The following is a 22164-nucleotide window of genomic DNA, read 5'->3' on the forward strand; positions in this document are numbered from 1 at the left end:
CTTTCAAATTATTTTTATCCAAAAATATCCCCACAAAGCATTTCCCAAAATTAAGCTAAAGTAAATAATACTACTTAAAATATTGTCCTTTTGAAGGACTAAAACCATTTGTGTCATTTCTACTACACAGACATTTACCAACTTCCCTTGGAACGGGGTTTATTTTCAGGTATACAATTGATTGAAAAACTGATTTCTATGTTTTTATTTATAAATAAATATTAAATTTTTTTTCTTTTATCTGATTTATTTGTGCATGCATGTATGTGTATCTTTGTCTGTTGCTGTGTTGGCAATTTTAGAGATTTTATAAGCTCTTAATGATATATATTAAATATCCATCTGTTATATTAAGAAATTTGAAAAAATATCAGAAACTAAAGAATGTTAAATAACATAGCCATATGATTCTTGAAATTCCTTATAACTACTTAAAACCTTTAAACTTGCTCCCCTACATTTAAACTTGCCTGTACTGTGATTGTACAGATGCTTGGGTTTTATTTAAACACCTCTGCCCATGTTTTTTTCATAACAGCAACAATCTTAACCCAGCTTCTCTATTTGACTAAGTAATTGAATTATCTCTCTGTATAGGATTTACTTTATTACAATTTCTTGCCATATTGAAATAAAATTATTCTCAACAGCATGAGTAAGATAATTACCTTCTTTATAATTTTATTATATCCACTTTCCACATATCATATTTTCATATGCACTCAGAATTATTAATGCATAGTCTATTTTATGTCCGTAGTTTCTATTTCTTCTCAGTGCAGTGTTATGCCAGTCCAGTTTCTGTTTTCTAAATAATCCGCTCTTGTGAGAGGATTAACCCTCCAGTATTCCTCTCTTTGCAAGTGTACTTTAGAATCAGTTATTTTGAATTCTATGTCAATGACATGAGCATTTTAATTGATGTTTTATTAAAACTACAAATTAAACTACAAATAATTCCCTCCTTTGTTTTTTTTTTATCTAGGAGTAGGGTTTATTTCTACCTGTATTCAAGGTTTTTTTAACAATGTTTTTAAATTTTTAGATATATATTACATAGACGCACACAGGTTTAGTTGGCACATAATTCAGTTTTGTGGCTACCATAAATTGGAGGCCCTTTATTATTTTATCTTTAGCTGCCTAATAAAGGCCCTTGAGCAGCGCACAGATTGTGTTATTTTACCCCTTGCCTAGCAGTTTTCAGTCCTGGTCTATTATCTCTAATACTTTTGGGGTTGATTACTTTAGCTCTTCTAGCTGTCTAATCATACTGTCTTCTAGCAGTGATCCTTTTAAGTCTCATTTCTTTTCTGTACTTTATTAGGCAGACAATAAGATAGAAATCTCCAGGACACAGTTCCTCCCTAGTGCTCACCGAACCTCAGTGCCTTGGATCCCACAGAACCCCACCCCTCACCCCTCTCTCCTTGGAGCAGCCTCAGGCACTGCCTCTACCACGCCCTTTCTCCACCTTGCTTCCCAGCCCCCATGCATTGATGCCATGGCTTCCTGATCAAGGTCCTGCTGCTGCGCAATAGCCTCCAAATTCCTTACCCTTCCTTACAAAGGCTCTTCTGTCTGTCTGACTTTATCTCCAGCTCAGCCTCAGTTCTTCTTTCCAGATATGGGAGCTCACGGACATTCCGCAAACAGCGCCTGCGGGCCTTTGCACTTGCTGGCTTCGTTGCCAGAAAAGCCTGTCCTGGGCATGCACATGCCCTAACCCTAACCTCCAACCCCATTCTAGCTCTGCATTCCTTTCCTCTGCTCTCTCCAAACTTTCCTTGTTCGATTCTGATTTTTTGTGTTACATTTTCACCATCTGATGGTCTATATATGCACTTATTTTTTTGTCTTCTTCATTCATGCACATACACACATGCACACACACACAATTAAACTCAAAGCTTCACAAATCGAGGATTTCAGCCCACTTTACTCATTACTGTATGTGAGCCCTGGAAAACAAATGCTCAGTGAACAGTTGTGTCATATGGAAGCCCATCCGTAGCAGCTGCGGATGGACCATGATGAAAGATCCAAACTCAGTATGATTTGCATCTGTATTATTATTAAGTGAACTTTGTATTATATCAGCGAGGAATATTTTACACCTGATTTTCACAGATTCGGTTAAGTGCTCAATTTTATTAAACATTTAATCAGATAGATGTAATTTTATGTTAGCTCATTCAGTTGAGGGCTAATATATTTCAGTAAAGAATTTCTCCCTTAAATTATTAAATAAAGTTAATCTCTAAGGACAGTCCCCAAAAGATTAAATATGTTGTTCAACTGGGCTTATTGCCTTCTCATGGATAAAAGCTGACGCTTGATACACCAGAGATCAAAGAAGGGGAAATTCTAATGATTTACTCAGCATGGAAAATCAGCAAGATAAGGAAAAAAGGCTTTGCTGCCATGTTTCACCCTGACCCTGTGAATGTCTTATTTGTGTATGCCATAGATTATTGATTGCATCTGAATTAGTTAATTGGAGTCCAGCTAAGAACAACTAGTTTTATACAGATAGTGCTTCACAGTCACATTACGTAGTCTGTGAGTTATATGTTTAGCCTCTTCTATTGTCTGTTTTGCCAACATTTTACTAATTTTCTATTCTTTATTATTTCCTACAAAAAATAGGCACGATGGTAAGAAAAAACTAAAAGTAAATTTATCTATTTAGATTTTAATTCTAAGAGATATCTATAATTCCACAAGGAAAACTCTCCAATATATTAATGAGTAAATTACATTAGCCTTTGTCTTTTAGGAAATGATAAAATTCTGATATTCACCAGAAGATAAGATTCCTAACACTTACAAATGATTTTTATGTTGTTTTTTATACAACTGAAACCTTCACCTGACCGCAAATGTCTTGTCAGTTTTAGTTTTCCTGTCGTTCCATATCAATGCAATCTCTCTCCTGAAAATTAGCATTACGGTCATCATATGTTTCAAGTAAAAACTGTTTCTGAAGGCAACACCCTGAATAATTTCTTTGTCATCTGTTAAACGTACAATAGAAACTTGTTACTTTTAAAAATGATAAAAGACAACAACAGCTCAGCCAGGTGACCAAGGTCAGCACTGGACTCAGATCACACTGCTGGGGCAGGTCCTCCACAGGCCGTGATGCACAGAAGGAAGCTACTCACCTCTGGGCAGCCAAAAGCAGAGAGACAGAAGGCAGAAGAAGGGGAGGTGACCTCCACAGGCACTCCACCAGCCATCTCCTAACTGCATATTCAGCCCCGAGCTCGTCAACAGATCAATCTGTGAATGAGTGGAGCGCCCCATGATCCAATCTCCTTCCAAAAGCCGCACCTCTGACCACATGAGAATTTGGGGGCCATCCTAGATCTGTACCATGATAACTGTCCAGTCATTTGCCCATGACATTAAACACAAGAAAAGTCTGAGACAGTGTCATGCAAGAGGATTCCAAGTACACAGGATGATTAAATGTAATGAGGTGTCCTGGATGGGACCTTAGTATAGGAAGAGCACATCAGGGAAAAAGTAAGAGAAAATTAGTGAAATCTGGCTGTCAGCTAGAAACTGTGAGTTAATATTGGTTCATGAATTGGGACACCTGCACCCTAACAAATAAGACACTAACAGCAAGAGGATGTTCTGGGCAGAGCATTGAGGAGCTCTCTGGATAATCTTCTCAATTCTCTCTCAATCTAAAATTGTTCTGAAATAAAAATTATTAAAAATAGAGTTGTTAATATGGATGAAACTTGGATGGAATTTTTAAGTTTCATTAAGATTGTTTTCGTAGTTTATGAGGAAAGAATTCTAAGCCTCTAAAGAAAATAATGGAGTAAGGTATTTTATAAGTAAGTGATAACATGTATTTAAGTGTGCTTTCCTTCAATTTTGTGATTTGAAAGTACCATTTAACTTGAGCTGTCTAAATGATTGTCTTCATAGTCTATGTTGCTTATATTTGTGAAAGCAACCTATCTTTAGAAAAAGCCAAACCAACAAAATAGCAAATCTAAACAAGCAAAGACTAACATTTGTTTTAACTAATCAATGGAACAGCAAGTAAAGAACAGAATGGACTCAACCCTCAATTACATGAATATTATGATAATATTTTTGTAATGTATGTGTTGTTTGGCTTTTTCTCTTTGTAGATCTTTATTTTTTGTGCACCCTATATATACTCTATATATATAAGGCAAGGCATATATCTAGAAACAGAAATTAGTTACACAGCACATCCTTTAGTGTCAAACCAAAGATATCCTAGGAAACAAATGTTAGCTGGCCAGGTGATAATCACTAATCAGAGAAGTCTGGGCCCACTTTCACAATTATAAACTGAGCATTGGCCAGAAGGAAAACCACCTGCTCTGACCACTGACGATAACTATGAGTCCATAGGAGCTAAAGGGATTGGTCCCTATCTGGGCAATAAGCCGAGCACATATACCAAAAGTGAAGTTAGAATTTTTATTCATCATCCAAGCCAACATCAAGATAGGCCAATAAATAACTGGGAGCAACAAGTTTGGGGTCATAGCTTGCATTGCTATATACAAGTAGGGAGATGAATCTGTAAAGTGTAGCTCTGCACAGCTGTACCTTTCAGGGTACACCTCCAATCTTTTCCTCCAGCAGCATCAAAATTAGGCATTTCCTAGCAGCATGTTTGAATATAAGAGGATGAAAAAGGTGTTGGAAGTGAGTCTCAGGAGAAATTTCCAAGGTCTAGCTCCCACAATGACTTGCAAATTCACCACTGACTTGCCATAAATAAAATGATTTGGGGGGCTGTGGGTGTAGCTCAGTGGTAGAACATGTGCTTAGCATGCATGAGGTCCTGTGTTCAATCCAGCACCAAAACAGTTATATTTTAAATCCTTTCAATATTTACCAATGCAAAGAAATGATAACAGAAATGTAATAAATACCACCAGCATTGGTATTTCATGGGAATGTACCGTGTGTGATATTTCCAATCAAGATCTCAGAAAAGATTTTTACTAGAAATATGTCCCCTTTATACTAAAAATATAAGAAGGAAAACTAACTAATAAATTAATGATATGCGTACAGGAAAAATTTCCATCCAAAGATATTTTTTAAAACATTATTCAAGTGATGTAATATAGAAACAAGAGGGAATAAAAAATAAAAGTAATCTAAGGCAAAAAGTGTAATGCATTCTTCCCATTCTTGCCTAACATTTTTACGCCCTCACAAAGTAATGGTCATAAGTGCTTCATTTTCATGGGTGCGACTTTCTTTTATCCGTCAGTTCCAGTACCAGTAATGATTCCTCCCAGAGCATCCAGTGGACAGGCTCAGTGTTAATATGGAATCTAAGTACTGTATGACTACTCAAGAAATATACAAACCTGCTGGCAACCAGAACCTCATCCTTCTCTTGATTGGTAATAAAGGGTCAGGAAGGTACACAAGGTGAGAAAGGAGATTGAGAAGAGAATAGGCAGACAATATTTTTTTTTTAAATTTTATTTAAGGAGAAAAAGAAAAAAAGCAGGGAAAGGGTACAAGTTATACAGATTTACAGAAAAAAATAAACAGTAGGAAATCACCAGTTAATGGATTACATTTTGTCATCTCAGAAACAATTGTTCAAGTTACAAAATTAAAGCTTATAAAGTGGACATTCCAACAGTGAGACTGCAAACAGTTCTGTTCAATGATCCAACAAAACTCAGTAATATCATTATCTATCTTATACACTTAAATATACATGCAGTTATATCGTTTAGAGCACTTTCTTTTCCTCTCTTTTGTACAATGACAATTACACATTTTGGGTTTTGTTGCGCCCACAGTTCTTATTACTTTTTTGGAAGAGAGTAGAAACAAATGTGACATAACAGAATAGTCAGTCAAATCAAAAGGGTGGATGTAATAGATAATGTAAAAGCATAATACTAGGTGATCAACAATGGTTACCATAATGCCTCCCGCTATCTCTAATAGAATTGCCTATATCATTATTTATAATAAAATTGAACAAAACAGTAAAGAACAAAACCAACAAAACCAAAACATTGGAGACATTATAGGTCTTCAAAAGTAGATAATAGTCAACCAGAATGGGCGTCATAATGAATCCCACTATCTTCACAGCTGTTGTCTAAACTTTCGAACCTGGTACTATCAAGCAAAACAGAATAGAGGAACATCAGTCAAAACAAGATGGTGAGAGCAATACAGGGCTTTAAATCAAGATAATAGAAAGTCAAAGTGGGTTACTATAATATATCCTGCTATTTTTAATTTATTTTTCCCTTAATTAAAAGGATAAAAAAGTAAATAATAAAATGGAGATTGAGATAGAAGAGGGCATAACAGCAAATCAGCACAGATCAAAACATAACCATTTAAACAAAAGTGTTTCACCACAAGATTATCCCGACATAAAAGTAGTTACCATATTGTCTCTTTCCTTGAAATCTTTGAGCATAACTTCGTATACTGTAGCATCAAATATATTAAAACAATGTAAAACCACTCAAGAGAATGACAGTATTATAGGGTATTTAGAATCAACTAACAGAAAATAAACAATGGTTTCTGTATAATCTCCTTGTCTATAAAAGGTTTTGCTTATACTATCATATATAATAAAATCCAATAAGATACAACCTGTTTAGATCAATGGAGACAGAACAAAAGCTTGATGAGACTTCAAAACAAGATGATACTAAATCAGTATTACCTCTTAAGACGTCATTTTCTACAAAATAGCTGTTCCTATCATCCAATCTTCTCTGCCTCATTTCTGTTGAGCTCTTTTTGTCATTAGTTGTCAGTTTGTCTTCTTCATTTTGTTTTCTGCTCCATTCATTGTGGCCTCTCTGCCGCTACTTCTGGATTCTTCGTATTTTTCTTTTTTAGAATATCTTGTAGTATTCTCTGTAGAGTTGAATTGGTGGTTGCATATTCCCCTAGTTTCTCTTTATCCTGGAAGCACCTTGTTTTTCCATCAATTTCCAGGGATAGTTGTATAGGATATATCAATCTTGGCTGGAGATTATTATCTTTCAAAGCTTGAATTATCTCCCCCCATGCTCTTCGTGATTTGATGGTTTGTGCTGAGAATTCTGCTGTAATTCTGATGGGTGTTCCCTTGTAAGTGATCTGTTTCTTGTCTCTGATGGCTTTTAGAATTCTGTTCTTGTATTGGATTTCTGGAATTTTAATTATTATATGCCTGGGTGTTGCTCTGTTTGGGTTGTAGGTGGCTGGGGTCTTGTATGCTTCATACAACTGAGTATCTTTACCTTTTGCTAAATTAGGAAAATTCTCCTGGATTATTTCTGTGAGTAGCTTTTGTAGTTCATTTGTTTGTGTCCCTACTTCTTCTTTTATGTTCTTAATTCTTAAGTTATAGACCCTCTTATCATCTTCTAGTCTTTGTATTATTGCTGTTTGTTTCTTTGTTATTTTTAAGAAGTTTTTCATTTCATGCTCCCATATTACAAATCTGCCCTCCAGTTCAGATAATCTGTCCTTAGTTTCTTTCAAACTGTTATGCCAGTTTTCGATAGACTTTTTAGTTTCCTGGTATTCTCTTTGAACCTGCTTCACGTATTCTATGCTTTCTCTATTTTCTCCATTAAACAATTCTCCCCTCTTTTTCTGTTCTTCCATCCCACCATCTGTTTTTTCTTGGGTGGTGCTTAGCATTTCTCTAACTACTCTGCTTATGTCTAGCTTCAGGTCATTAATAATTTCATTCCTGAACTTGTCTATGAGGCTCTCGAGATAGCGCTTTATGTCTATTGGTGCTGTGTCTGCTGTTGCCTCTTTCTTAGGATTGGGGGCCGAGGACCCTTTTTTGTTGCTGCCTCTTCCCATATTCTTTGTTCCTTATATATGCAAGCATATATAGGAGGCCCAGCTTTGTGACTGACAGCTTCGTTCCCTGTCAGTCACAGTCTGATTGAATTGCCCCGGCTAGGTGTTCCCGCCCACTGCAGCACACCAGGAAGTTGCAGACCAGGGAGCCTATGTGGGGCCCGCCCCTCCAGGTCACCTTCAGGAGCTGGGACCTGAGCTGTGCTAGCCTACTGGGTCTCAGCCAGTAGCATCATGTGGGCTAGGCACTGCCCACCAATCCTGCTTAAGAGGGGGATTGGTGAGTGAAGTCACTGCAGCGCCCTGTTCCCGCAAGTCAGGCAGACAATCTTATTCCCCATTTTTATTAGAGTAAAAGCTGAGAAATAATTATAGAATGACTGAAGGCAAATCACCTGCTCATACCACCACCATGGCTAAGTTTAGATGTCAACTTAACTGGATCAGGAACACCTAGAAATATGGGAAAACATTATTATGAGTGTGGCTGTGAGGGTGCTCCCAGAGGAGGTCAACCAGTGCCTGGGACAGTCCAGGTGTGGAAGCCCCACCCTCAGTGTGGCAGGTGCCATCAGTGGGCAGGGACCAGAGAGAATGAATATGGAAGGCGGATATGTTCCACTCACCACCTCAGCCCTCGGAGTTGGCTCAGCTCAGGGTTCCCAGACTTCCTGCCTCAAAATAAAAGCTATGCTCAGCTTGCTGGTTCTGAAACCTTCAGAGTTGGAATGAACTACTCCTTTTGTATCCCAGGGTCTCCAGCCTGCAGATGGCATGTGTGGGGCTTGTCCATAATAATTGTATGAGCCAATTCCTTAATAAACCTCTTCTCAGGTCTATCTATCCATCTATCTATTGATGAATCCATTAGTCTGTATCTATTACCTATTTATCTTCTATCTCTGATTGCTTTTATCTCCAAGAAGTCTTCAGTACATGTCCCCATCAAGTTTCCCAAATGGAAACATAAATTCAGCCTAGTAAGACCCCCCGAAAAAGACCCACATAAAATAATTAATTCCAAGTGCCTATAAGATTAATAACTAGGTGGTAAGTTTCAGGCAGCTAGAGTCACTTATTGCACAACAGTCTTAACTATGCTGTCAAATACTAATGTTCCTATATACCACTTGTTTATACAGCATGAGAGTAAGTATACAAAGGCTGGGGGGGGTCTACTTAAATTACTAGTTTTGTCCTTTTTGTGGTTTATAGCTTGAGGTAAGTGTGAGTATGAATGGAATGTGATTAGGACTAATTTTGCATAACATCTATCCACCCCTCTCGTTTTTTCTACCAAAGTGACCAAACAGTTCACTTCATCCAATGATCTGCTCAAAAAGGTCCTGATGAGTTATTTCAGGACTCACATACTTGCAGAAGAGTTTTGTACACACAATTCTCTCTCCTGTGGAACTTGCAAGGGGACAGCATCATTGAGCCTTGAAAGTCCATTCCAAAGCCTTAATTTACATCCTGGGTTGTGAGAGTGCTTCCTCCCAGGAGCACCACTGCAGGCCATTCTCTGTGGGAAGGAATGGAAATACATTAGATAGGGGTGCTTGCCAGTCAGGGAGGTCAGGAACCCTGCCTGGGACAAGTCCCTTGCTACATCGTTGGGTGGGAACCAGCACTGCCAGGAGCACTGGAGTCTTCAGTTTCCTGCATTTTAATCCTGAAGGAACACAGGAGCAATTACATCTCTGAGGAAAAAGAAAAAGACACCAGATCATCCAGCCTGGCCAGCCTCGTTGAAATTCAGCAGTGTCCTTCCCCTGCTGCAGCGCTGAACACTGAGCTCCTGACCCAGGTCCTTCCTATGCTCGGTATCTAATTCCAGATCCTTACACCCAATACAAGAAGAAATGCTGTCCCAAAGGCCAATAATCTAAAAAGCACTGATATCCTGGAAGACCTCTGGTACCTGGCTTATTAGAATGTAGTAACTGATTTTTCTTTTTGGTTTCCTTTCCTACCTCCCTTTTGGTAAAGATTTCTAAAGTGGCAGGGACATTTAAACAGCATACATAGAAAGTGAAGCTAGTCGGCCTCCCCGTCAGTGGGCTTGGACCAGTGAAGTGAGCAGCCAGGGACCTTTGAGGCTGCCTGCCTGTCTCATGTCCTTAGCTGGTGAGTCCATTGACATGTCAGAATGAGGTGATTGAAAGGCAGAGTGGCGAGGAGGTGCCTTCCAGCTAGATTTCAAAGGTCCTTGCAGGAAGAAGGACCCTTAGAGAGAGCAGGGCACAGAGCAAACTGTCAGTCACTTCCCTTCTTCCAGACTCTGAAGCATAGGTGGGCATCCAGGTCCATATGACAAGGCCAGCTTCACAGTGGATTCACATTCCACATGGGACTCTGTCATCATAAGGACGGTTAGTCTTACCTGTCAACCTACCTGGGCAAAAGGATGTTGTTATGGTTGGTCTGGGTGTCCCTCCAAAGCCTCAGCTAGTTGAGGGGGAGGTGCTTTCCAAAGACAGCTTGTTAAACCTGGACCCCTTGGTTTCACGCTCTCACCTCAGTAACAGCTACAGCCTTTCTAACCTGACTCAGCAGAGGGCCACCGTCCTCGCTTTGCACACATACTCAGCCTGACCTAGAAAAGGGCACACAGGTGGTGTAACTGCTACACCACTATAAGGATCCTTTTTCCCATTCTCATCTTGATCTGGGAAGTTTATATTTGCAATCCCATGGAAAAGTTATTGGAATTGTATTGAAGTAATTTCAGTCTAACACTTCCAAGGTAGCCCACGGTGAGAATAAAGGCATTAAGATGTATTAATAGTTATGGAGAGCCAAGGGAGTCCTAAGTCCAGCTAGGATGAAGATTCGCTGGAACAAAGGCTTCAATTCAGGACCCAACCTGGATTTTATTAATTTGTGAAGAAGGAAGTGGCTAGGAGACTGTGAGAATGGTGGGAAATACTCGTGTTCTGTGAGCGGGGCTGGCTTTGGAGGCCAGGAAGCATCTCTGTGATAGGCAGAGAGAATGGTATGCAGGAAGACCAGTTCAGGCCGCATTCAGTGTTTCAGTGCCTCAGCTCTGATGGGTAAACTTTTCAGTCCCTGTAGAACCTGAAGATAGTAAAGAAAGACTTTTTGTTTGTACCTAGAAGTCTTTTCCCATGGGTCTTGTCAACTTTGGCATACATGCAGATTTATTAGCATTCTTTGAAAGAGACTTGAGAGTCATAAAACACAAGGACCCTGAAATCACTCTTTGTTTACAAGGACATATAACATAAGCATAACTGATTTTTCTCTTTCTTTTATATTGAAATTGACATTTATAATTAGCAGTCATAAATCACAATCATTATTCTTTGTTTTCTCTTAGTACAAACTTGAATTGTTAGCAGTTCAAACAATTCCCCAAGCTTCCAATCTACCAGAATCATCATAAACATTTTCTGACTGTAAGACCTTCTTAGGTCACTTCACTTACCCTTAGTGTGGTGTCCTTTTGTCCTCTGGTGTTTCCTATGTCACTGTGAAATCCTCGTCTCCTACCTCTCCATTCCTATCTATGGTGCCAAATCCTTATTCCCAACAAATTAGAGAAAATTATTTGTTTGCCCAAACTTTTTCAATATAAATTGGTACATGAAGTGAAAAAGACTATGTCTCTTTTTTTGAGGAGGCTCTTCTACTTCTATGTACACAGCAAAATTAAGTGTTAGCACAGGAACAAATATCCTGCGTGCATAAGCATGGAGTTGATGGATAGAAATGGAGATAAAGGGATCATAGGAAAACATAACTACCCATGAGTGGAGGAGTGAGCATGTACTTCAGTTTACAGTGTGGACACATACTGTGTAAAGACAATCAGTCTTTGGAAATCTCTTCCAGCTGGTAAGATATGACTTAGACATAAAGGGAGTGGAAGGGCAGAAAGATAACCATTTGGGAGCTCCCCAGGCCAAAAGCGAGGCTTGCAAGACAGGGGAAAGGATTACCACAGACACTGTAGCCAGGTGATCATAAAACAACAGATGGACACAATGGAAGATAGAACTGTGAGTTTTAGTCCAAATTATTTTGACTCAGTTATGCTGATTGAGATTATTAAAGATCAATTCCAGTGAGTTAGTTGAAATTTATTTATTGTAGGTGTAATTTATTCTTTTTTGCCATTACTGCCAAGAGAAATCCTATTACATAGAATGACATGTTCAGTTGTGAACAAATAAAATTTATTTGCACATATTACTATAGCTTAGTAGTAAATTATATTATTATATAGACACAGGTATTGGTGTAACGAGGGAGGACTCTATAAATACATGTGTAGATTTAGATCATTTGTGTCAAAAGATACAGAAAGTCATAGGAAAATCTGATTAAGGAATGTCCTATATTTTTATTTGGTTTGGCTTTCTTCTTCTCCTTCGTCTTCGTCTTCGTCTTCGTCTTCTTTGAGACAGGGTCTCACTCTGCAGTTCAGGGTGGTCTTGAACTCACTGTGTAGTCCTTGAACTCACAGCAATTCTCCTGCCTCAGCCTGGCAAGGGCGAGGATTACAGGTGTGCACCACCATTCCTGACCTTGGTTTCCTTCTTATACTAACAAAACATACCATGTCAAAGGTAATTGAAGCCAGTCTTGTACTCATAACAGAATGATTAATTTTCCCAGTATGGCACCACTGAGAAGACAGACCAAACCTTTGAGTCCTAGAAATCAGGACTTATTTTGCCTGGGAGGAATTAATAGATTCTGCTTTCAAGGTGTGTTGTCCTTTACTTGTTGCTGGGACAAAATGTCCAACACCCACAACATAAAGGAGGAGGATTTTATTTAAACTCATGGTTTCAGAGAGTTCGGTCCATGATAAGCTGGTTTTGAGGCAGAAGCTCCATGACAGAAGGGCATAGCAGAGGAAAGTTAGTCTACCCATGGCTTCCTGGAGGGAAAGAGGAGGAGAAAGAGAGGGAGAGAGAAAGAGAGAGAGAGAGAGAGAGGGAGGGGGAGAGAGGAAGGGCGAGAGGGAGAGAGAGGGAGAGAGGGAGGGAGAGGATGTGATGAAAACTCTCTCCTTGATGTTACTCTAGTCAGGATTCTTCAAACTCTTAAGGTTCCCAAACTTGGCTCTGTGCTTTGCCTGTGAAGGGTAATTGTAGCCACAGTCCCGCTCTGTCCACATTCCCTTAAAGTCTCCCATACTTGGAAGGTGGTCCGAGTCCAGTGCCTGAGTGGGCTGCTGAGAGCAGGTCACTGGTGTGAGACCCGGGAAGGTCCAGCTGCCTCACCTCTGCTCCCTGACCACCACAGCAAGAGCAGCTTTCCTCCACCAGACCCTGGCACCACACCTTCCTGCTTTGGAGACCCCTGGACATAGATTAAAATTTCTAAAACTGTGAACCAGAATATACCTCTTCCTCCAACTTGCAGGTGTCTGATATCACGTCTCAGCAACAAGAAAGCGACTAACACAGTCAGTTTAGGAAAAATCCCTGCTCTTGATGTCTGAGCAGATTTCTCATTTTTCCACCTGCAATATGTATCACTCTGGCATCCTTTCATGTGAACCCTGTTGAGTGGGTCCAGTAAGGGTCGCTGTAGCCTTAACGCTGTCTCTGTAATTTCCATTCACTGATGCACCCCCGCCCCCCACCAACTCTGCTTCTTAACTACGTATCTGCACTTGTCCTTATGATACTTTGGAGTTGGGCTCGATTTTCTCTCTGAGTACTAAATCCCCTGTAGCACACCCCTCATAACTTGAATAGTCCTTACCATTTCAAAAATAAATGGACTCCCTTTAATTACCTCTCTGCAATCACTCTGAGTCAGCATTTGGTCTGTTTCCTGCCAGGATCTTGATTGATACATACAGTACAAACAAATTCAGGCTGGGGAATCAGGAAATGAAGACTCAGTGGGACTCAGCCCAGCACACTGTTTCTAATTCTGGGGCCTGTCCCTGTTCCTGTCCCTCCTTTTCTCAAGAGGAAACATGGTTTGAGCTGCCACAGCAGCAAATCTGTGCCTGGCAAAGAGCTCTGGAAGGCCAGGGAGGAGCTCAAGGTCCTGAAAAACTGGAGCCAGCAGTCACAGGGTAGCTGAAACTCCCTAGCTTGATATCCCAGACCAAAGCCACACAGACTTGGGGTATGCTTAGCTCACCTGCCACTCTTATACTTGAAGAGAAAAGGCACAATGGCTTCCTGGTGTGGGCGCCACTACAGGGTCATAGTCCTTTCTGCCAAATCATGGAGAGCCACTCCCAAAGCCCACCCAGACCCCAACGGGTATCAAGTGCTGTATGTGGGCCACCTTGTGAGGCTGGAGCCCAGTTATAGTAGAAAAGGACAGCTAGACCACATATATTACATATGTGTGAGAGCATGTGCTGTGTTAGCAGCATGTGTTGTTGGTCCTGTTTCAAAAGTACCCGCCAGTCGGCTGCACCAGGGAAGAAAAGGGTGCAGAGCTGATAAGAGGGAGACCTGGAGACAAAATGCCACATGGTGTTACACTGTGTCCCAGGAAGAGAACTGCAAGAACAAAACTAGAAGCAGAGGGATGTGGTGCCTACAGGGTCAGAGAACTGCCTCTACCTCCAGCATGCAAGAGTTAAACCTCAAACTCTAAGACTGCTAGACAACAGGGAGTGAGAAGTGGGCAGGATTTAGTAGCATTCCAAAAGAAGGAACAGTGACAAAGTCTTGAGAAATAGGGATATTTCTGAATCTGCCTCTCAACGGAGGCCAGGCAGTAAAGAATGTCTGTTCATCTCAGGCAGGTGTCGAGGGTTGAATCACTTGACTTTTATCCCAGAGTCTTTGTGTGTCTTCCTGCATTACGGAGGTTCAAATGTCACAGATAACATCACTGCTGCACCTAGAGTCCTGAATGTGATTTAACTTCAGCCAACCTGGTGCATTTGTACCAGACATGAATGCAGAGCCAGCCACAAGAAGAGACGGGAGGTGTGGGGCACCCCGTTTGCTGCCACAGATCCTGTCAAAGGCGGTAGGCTGTATAATCTGTGGCTCTAGCTTCACATGTATCTTGAGGCAGAGGCTGCAACTCCCCTGTCTCCTGTGTCCACCCCAGGTCTTCTGCTTGACTCCTCCTAAACAGTTCTGAAAGCCACTTGAAGTCTTCTATCAAGTCTCTTTCTGTTTCATCTAGCTGGAATGATTGCCATTTTCTGCGAAAGCCTTCATTCCCGCCCTCTTCACCACACGCCTACCTCACACACACACCCTTTGCTGGGAGAGGGAACTGGTTCATAGGTTGTATGAAGGGTCCACGTGAACAAAACTGCTGACAGGGAATGTTGAGGAGATAGCCAAAAGAAGAGGAGGCCGCAAAGATTTTTGTGCTTTCTTCTACTTATCAAATGTTCTCAGTTAAAAATGTGTTCATATATTCAAGAAATGTAAAAAGTTTGGAAATGAAAATTTATGTATTTTAGAGTTTTCTGAGCAAATAAAAACAAAGAAATTGAGACTTCTTCATATGGGATTTTTTTTGAGTTGTGAGATCAAGTTTGGCACAAAAATTAGCATAGGACCAGAAACAGCAACGGGAAATGAGGACAGGCCCATTCTCCCAAGGGTCCTATGGCTACAGATGACCCTTGTGTCTGTTTCCTGGGGCTGCTGGTGCTTAGCACTGCACACTGGGAAACAGACCAACAGAAATGTATTCTCTCCCAGCTCAGGAGACTAGGAGTCTGAAACAGCAGAGTTGGAAGGGTTGCCACCCTGTGGGGGCTTTGAAAAGGAGTCATTTTCGTGTGTCCTCCCCAGCTCCCAATGGTCACTCACAGCCTTAGCACCCTGTGGAGGACAGCTCCAACCACTGCCCCATGGCATCCTCCCTGCATGTACCTCTGCATCGCTCCTCCCTTAGGAAGGGAGCTATTACAGTGGATCAGGGCTCACCCTGCTCCACTAGGACCTTACCTTAATGCATCTGCAAAGTCCACACTCAGAAGTAAACAGGATTTGGGTCTCAGTTCATTTTTTTGGAGATACAATTCAATCCACAGCAGTTGTTTTTTCCTTTGGGAGAAAGGAATAGAGTTCACACCCAGATTATTACTGTGATTACAGGTGTGTAGTTTGTTGGTTGCTAAGTTAATTAAAGATAGTTCAACTTTCATTTAATGGAACATGTCCACCCCTTGACTGATCTTTTTATTGCTTTTGAAGCGACTCCCATGGCACTGGCATTCTTGATGCTGATAACTGAAACTACATCACTGAGAAAAGATATAGAAAGCTAAATGGAGAAAGCAGACTGCATACCATATTCATGGCCTCTAGGGCGTGTGCTACAGCATATCATTTTCCCCTAATAGAGCTACAGATTTACTGTAATATCAGCCAAAATCACAGAATTTGGTTTCTTTAGAAATTGACAGATTGAAAAAAAAAAAAGAAATTGACAGACTGTTCTAAAGTTCTTACTAAATTACAAAATCCAAGAAAAACAAAGGTGACCTTGAAGAAGATGGACACAGCTAGAGAATTGCATTTTTAAATGCCAAGACCTAGTGATGAAACTGTGGTGATACGAATATAGGAATAAACACAATGGACAACTGACCCAGGGGGCAGAAAGCCCAGATAGAGCCTCATGCATCTGATCACATGGAAACATCCTCATGGCATTGGAGTAGGCAAAGATTTCTTTAATAATACACAAAAAATACTGAATTTAATGGAAAAATTGATAAATTGGACTACATTAAAATTGTGAAATTCTGTGTATTAAAAGTCACCATTTAGAGAATGAAAAGACTATTTTCTGATATATCTGGCAAATGACTCATATTCAAAATATAACAAAAATTCCTACTAATCAAGAAGAAAAAGGCAAATAATTTAAAAAAAACTGAAGCCAACACTTATGGAAGAGGACTCTACATGGGGGTAAACATACTGAAAATGTTCTTTATCAGTGAGCATCAGGAAGAGTGATGTTAAAGCTACAGCACGGTATTACTACACACTACAGAATGTTTAACACAAGAGGACAGGCAATCACCAAGTACAGGCAAGGGTTAAACTTTTGGAGCAAGATGAACCTTTATCTGCTGCTGAAGAGAAAGTAAATTGGTTCAGGCACGCTGGAAGCCCTTTCTGCGGTCCCTACTTCAGCAGGACAGAGAACCCTGACACGATGCTGATATCTTCTCTCTGTTCTTTAGCTAGGACATGACAGTTCTTGAGCTGTATTCCTCTGTATGTGCATTCTTCCATGTGAGATTACTCCAGAAAAATTGATTTTTTTTTCTACAATAGTCCTTTTGGATATAGTCGACCTGGCTGACCATGAGGACTGAGCTCAACATAAACCTGGGTTGTCTCAGGTTGGTTTTCTCCAGAAGCAGAACCGAGGACAAGGAGAAATAGAAAGCAAACCCAGGAAATGCTAACTAAGAACTAAGATAGGGAAGGAAAAGAAGCCAATAAGGGGTCTGTGATCAGGGTCATTACCAGCAAGAGAACCTGATGCTGACTGGTTCCCTGGGATGTAGTAAGAGATAAGAAAGCCAACTCTCCACTCCGTGGGTTTAGGGGTGTCCCTTCAGCCAACATCCTCCAGCACAAGCAGACTGACCAAGTGTGCTCACCAAACCTGAGCGCAGACTGCGTTTTCATGCTGAGGAGCCTGTGCTGTGTGCAGGAATTCCGAATGACAGAGGTGTGGCGCCATGTCACACCCACTCTCCTACTTTCCTGCAAAGTGGTGGCTACTCACAGTTAAAATTTTAAAAATGTTTGCAGTGAGAGCAACATTAACTAGAAGATCTTTTCAGTAACTAGAAAATCCTCACCCCCAAGTAGTAGCACAGACCACGGTAGCTTCACAACTTCCTTGGTGCAGTTGAACAAAGCCAGTTATAGACATGTTCTTTTTCCTCTGCAACCCATTCTGGACTCCTCTAAACAAGAGTAGTATTTCTACTGCTCTAGGTTTTTCCATGGTGAGTAATATGGTCTTCCCTAAAGGGTCTGAGGTGAGAGCATCTTACACCTTTGGCAGGTTGCGGTTTATTTCTGTAACTAATGCACAGAAAACTAAGAGGTTCTTGATTATCTTCCTGGGCTCCAGGCACACTCCTCTGCTATGGTTTGAATGACAGTGTCCCCTCCAAAATTCATGTTAAAACTTGTGACTGTTAACCTTGACAGTCTATTGGCTAAGAGATGTGTGTCTCTGGGGCATCTCCAGAGATGACTGGTTCAGCAGCTCCCAGCTGATGGACCACACAGCTCCCAGATAATCTGGCTCCACAGTGTGAAGAGGACCCCTTAGGGATTTTCCTATCTCTGATCCTGTCAGCCCATTTAATCAGTTCTCCTGCATAACTATTTACACTTTCCTATCAATTGTGCTCCTCTTGAACAGTCCAGCCTATACAAAACTTACTTTGCATTGTAGTGGCATTAGGAAGTTGGGCCTTTTCAGAGGCGATTAGCTCACACGCCCTACTGAATGGATGAGAACTTTCATAGAAGGGCTGTAAGAATGGGTTTGCTCAGCCCTTCCTGTCTTCTGCCACATGAGGACACAGTCAGAAGGTTCTCAGTCACCAAATGCCCATGTAGACTTCTAAACCTCCAGAACTATGGGAAATATATAAATTTTTTTTAACAAGTTACCGAGTCTTGGATATTTATTATAGTAGCAAAATAGACACCTGGCCTACCCCAGTATATAGCAGTAGCCCTACATTTTCATGATGTCCAAGGACAGTTACTAGCACCAGTACAATAGGTAACCACTTGTCTGATTTCTGGTAGAAGCCAAGATGACCAGAAGGTACCACATCTTTAACCACTTGTCTGATTTCTGGTAGAAGCCAAGATGACCAGAAGGTACCACATCTTTAAAGTGAGTAGCACCCTTTTCAGGTATCTCCAGCTACAAGAGCTTTAACCCAAAGAAAACCTGAAGATTTGAAGACAAGAAGGAAAAAATTTCCCAGTGGGTCAGTGGGGTTGATGATAAGAGTGGCTGATTTTATTTCCCTGCCTTATTGGCCAGACCCAGCTATGTGTATTCTGTTTTGGGGGATACACAGATTGTCAGGTAACAGCCATTGCTCCGAAGTACCCACTGTGTCTTGAAACAGAACACCCCAAACCCTCAGAGTGCCTCCTGTAAACTGGCACCTTGCTCTCACTTTACAGGACCATGCCAACATTTTGGTTGGCGATTTCTGGCAGATTTACCACAGTAGGACCCGCGGATCCTGGGTTCATCTCCTTTGTGGAAAAGTTGGCCTATTGTTCTGAGGTAAAGTGATTCAACAGCCCACGAAACAAATGAGATGTCACGCAGGCCTGAGGAGGGTACACCATTTGAGGCCTGCAGACAAAAACATCAAATGTACATCTAGAAGATACACCCACTGCAGTGTACAAGAGTTTGAGACTATTCATCAGTGATGCCAGTGTCATCAGAGATGCAGGAAGGGCATGAATGTGTTCTAGATTGAAGGAGAGGCTGGGATACAGCTCAGCGGCATGAGTGCCTGTCTGGCAAATGCAAGGTCTTGAATTTGATTCCCACACCAAAAAAATACATATATATATAGATTGAAGAGGATACAGAGATGTGATAAATGACAAGCACTGTGGTGCACACCTTCAGTTCCAGCACTTGGGAAGCTGAGGCAAAGGATTAGCAAGTTTGAGTCTTGCATGAGCAAGTTAGTGAGATCTTATGTCAAAAAAAGTAAAATAAAAAGCTAGGAATATAGCTTGGTGCAAAGGCTTTAGATTCAATACAGAGAGAGAGAAAGTGAGAAAGAAGAAAGAAATAAGGAAGAAGAGGGGGAGGGAGAAAAGAAGGAAGAAAGGGGGAAGGAGGAGAAAAGGGAAGAGAAAGAAAAGGGAGTGGAAGAGAGGGGAAGGATGTGAAAACAAAGTCAACACTTCATCCTCGACTGGATCCTAAGTTTCAGGGGAAAATAAGCTATGAAAATTGTTTTGGATAATTAAAACAATTATCTTAGATAATAGAGCAGATAAAGTATTGTATCAATGTTAGAACTACTGTTGAGAATATTTTTATTCTTCGCAAACACACACAGAAACAGTAAAGCAACTTATCTCAAACGATTCAGGAAAAGTATGATGACTACAGAACATGAAAGCAGAAACACAGAGCCAGAGAGAGACAAAGAGATACACAGAGAGTCAGAGAAAGACAGAGACAAAGAACAAATGAATGAAGGAGCAAGGGTTCAACAACAGTGAATCTGAACAAAGTAAGTGTGAGTGTCCTCTGCACATTTTTGCATCATTGAGTTTGAAGTTATTTCCAAATCAAAGTTTAAAAAAACTCACCCAACTCCAGTAAACAAATATTCATGCATAACATACTCTGGACCAGTCCTTGGGAACACATATGACAGATTTAGCCTCTGTTCCTGGGAGCCCTGGACCAACATAAAGGACACCAGCTCCTGAGCTAGGACCATTTCCCTCAATCAATCTTGTGTTCATTTTCTTAGGCACAAAATTTTCCTTCTAAACCATTGGCATGGATACTGTCCCCTTTGGTCAGTGATCTGACCTCCCCTGAGTAATCTGTCTCACACATGCCGGAATCCCATGCTCACCAACCACAGTGGAGTCCAATCAAGAGGCTGTGCATGGAGGCCTGGTGTTGCTCCAGGATAGAAGAGAGCGGAGTCTGCTGCCCATTTCCCTCCAGGATACCTGGAAAGCAGAGCTAGCTGCAGGTGAGGTGGGTGTGGGTCTCCCCAGAACATCCGAGGCCTCTCAAGGCTGAGCAGATGCAGTAATTCTGTCATCCCACTGGGATCACTGATGGCTTCGTGTTGGGGTTCCCCTTGCTTACCCAACCCCTCAGGTGCAAGAGTAAGAAATGCTCTGAGCTCCTGTCCAGTTCTGCATCATGAGGGGAACTGAACTTTCAGGCCAGACTTAATTGGATTTGTCTTTATCACAGTTATAACCAAGAAATTATGAGAAGAGTAAATCAACAGGTCCCAACTTGCTACTACTGTCTCCAGCCTGCAGCAGGCATCTTAAAAGACAGTTTTGAAACTTTGAACAAACAAAACCCCCAACCCTTCCTCTCTGATAGAGTGCAGTGGAGCGGGGCAGTGAGCGGTCGGACCGGCCCGGGACTGCACAGCTGAGGTTTTCCCACAGGACAGCCAGGTTCAGGAGGCTTCACCCAGTCATGCGGTGGGGAATAACTTCCCCTCTTGGATTGTTGTGGAATATTCTTTGTTGGCAGCACATCTATTCTGCAGAGAATTGGCTGTGTCCAGGAGAGGCAGGCCTCTGCGCCAGCTACCTCGCCTGTATAGAAGGTTTGACTCCAGCTGAATCTCACAGATGGAGGTGGAGCCTGAACATCATCTGCTGAATTTTTCTGCAAGCGCTTACTTTCTGTCCCACCTCCGTATATTATAGTGTAGCATGACTCTTCAGTTCTGCCAAAAATCTAGGAATTCCGTTTCTTTACCCTCAGACACCTGCATCTTGTTCTTCAGTGTAGAAGTACATGGGTTGTTAAGGGAATCTAAACACACTCATTATGTGACTACGAGGACGTGAAAACATGTCTGTCCTTTTAATCCAAGATCCAGTAGCTTCCCCAAGTTTCCTTTGGCCAGGGAGAATGCCTTCTCTTTATGCCCGTCTTCTCTCATGACCCCAAAAACAACCAAAATGAGGAGGACCTGGACAGTATCCAAAAAAACCCACTGATGCCCTGCCTCCAGCAATGGCTGGGCCCCTCTGGCCTTCAGGTGGGGCCTGCCCAGACTGGAGAGTGCCACCAGCGTGGCCACACCATCATGGCAACCATCTTGCTGCAGTCACTGATTTTTCTACCACACCAGAGCAGAAGAGCTGCCACCCACATGCCATGTCCCAGACAAGCAAAAGTGCCCCCCACACACCCCAATTATCCTTTGTGGCATAAAGCCACATCCTTAGACTCTTCCATCTCAGGAGAGAAATTTCAAAATTTTCAATAAAAGAACTAAAACTGAGTTTTTATATAGTTATTTACCGTATTTCCCCCAAAATAAGACCTATCCAGAAAATAAACGCTAGCATGAGTTTTTGGATGCTCATAATGTAAGTCCTACCCCCAAAACAAGCCCCCAAACAAGTCCTACCCCCAAATAAGATCATCAGCCAGAGAGATGTCATTTTGTATGCCTTGGGTGATACATGATGGCATAATGGACATATTGAATTATAAAATCATATTAACACACGGTTAAACATAAATAATAATATTGACATTAATACCTAAAATACATGACAAGTTATA

Source organism: Cavia porcellus, unplaced genomic scaffold (genome assembly GCF_034190915.1).
Source record: "Cavia porcellus strain 051 isolate PalLab524CR breed Dunkin Hartley unplaced genomic scaffold, mCavPor4.1 scaffold_7, whole genome shotgun sequence".
Taxonomy (NCBI): Eukaryota; Metazoa; Chordata; class Mammalia; order Rodentia; family Caviidae; genus Cavia; species Cavia porcellus.